Here is a 1,138-nt window from a genome sequence, read left to right as displayed (position 1 = left end):
AGTAAAAGCTGGGAATAATAAAAAAATGCAGATTAATTCCCTGACAGTGTGCGGAAACCAAAGACAATTTTAACCATGAGAAACATGTGGTCAACAAAATGACTGCGTTTCTTAATATACAATCCATTTATCTCCTTCTACTCTTTGATCTCAGACCACTTCTTTCTCTTCAGTAAGTCAGTCTAGTTTTCATGCTCATGGCTTTATAGTTCAGTAGAGATTCAGGTGAACTTAGACCAAAATCTTCTCACAGGCTCTCCCTCTGTGCTCACATGGCAAAAACATCTGATATATTATTCAACAGTTGGCTGTGATGGCAGAGTGTTTACGTCGTTGGACTCGAAATCCAATGGGGTATCCCCGCACAGGTTCAAATGGGACAACTAAATATGTTTGAGTCGAAATCTGTCTCAAGAATGAAATTAACAAGTATGAAAACTTAAAGAAATATTACTAGATGTTTCCCACGATATTGATGACATCATTTGCAGATAATAGAAATCTATGTATTGATAGCTGGAAATCCTCTACACCAAATTTCTTTCAGCAATAAAATGTCAATTAAAGTATTTAAACTGGTTCCAAAAAGACAACTGAGAACCATCAGCAATGCCATATATTTTGATGGCTGCATTTTTAAGACGATGGACTTGAAATCTTCATGTTGGATGAAATCGTGTTCACAGTTTATTGTTTTACCTTTGAAAAGATTGGATTTTGCTTATGAAAGATTAGTGAAAAGAAAATATAGTAAAATTTGGGAATAATAAAAAAATGCAGATTAATTCCCTGGCAGTGCGCGGTGTCCAACCACAATTTTAAGCATGAGAAACATGTGGTCAACAAAATCACTGTGTTTCTTAATATACAATCCATTTATCTCCTTCTACTCTTTGATCTCAGACCACTTCTTTCTCTTCAGTAAGTCAGTCTAGTTTTCATGCTCATGGCTTTGTAGTCCAGTAGAGATTCAGGTGAACTTAGACCAAAATCTTCTCACAGGCTCTCCCTCTGTGCTCACATGGCAAAAACATCTGATAGATTATTCAACAGTTGGCTGTGATGGCCGAGTGTTTAAGGCGTTCGACTCGAAATCCAATGGGGTATCCCCGCACAGGTTCAAATCCTGTTCACAGCG

General features: G+C 37.2%; 1 non-coding gene across 1 annotated transcript; it reads left to right on the top strand.

The window, feature by feature from the left end:
• Nucleotides 1-1,056: 1,056 nt before the first annotated feature.
• Nucleotides 1,057-1,138, top strand: TRNAS-CGA (transfer RNA serine (anticodon CGA)). The gene has a single exon. It is a non-coding gene; the product is annotated as a tRNA-Ser (tRNA).

Source organism: Dendrobates tinctorius, unplaced genomic scaffold (assembly GCF_039654945.1).
Source record: "Dendrobates tinctorius isolate UK_male_01 unplaced genomic scaffold, ASM3965494v1 ptg000151l, whole genome shotgun sequence".
NCBI lineage: Eukaryota > Metazoa > Chordata > Amphibia > Anura > Dendrobatidae > Dendrobates > Dendrobates tinctorius.
Note: the sequence above shows the minus strand (reverse complement) of the source record. Positions and strands in the feature narration are given on the sequence as shown.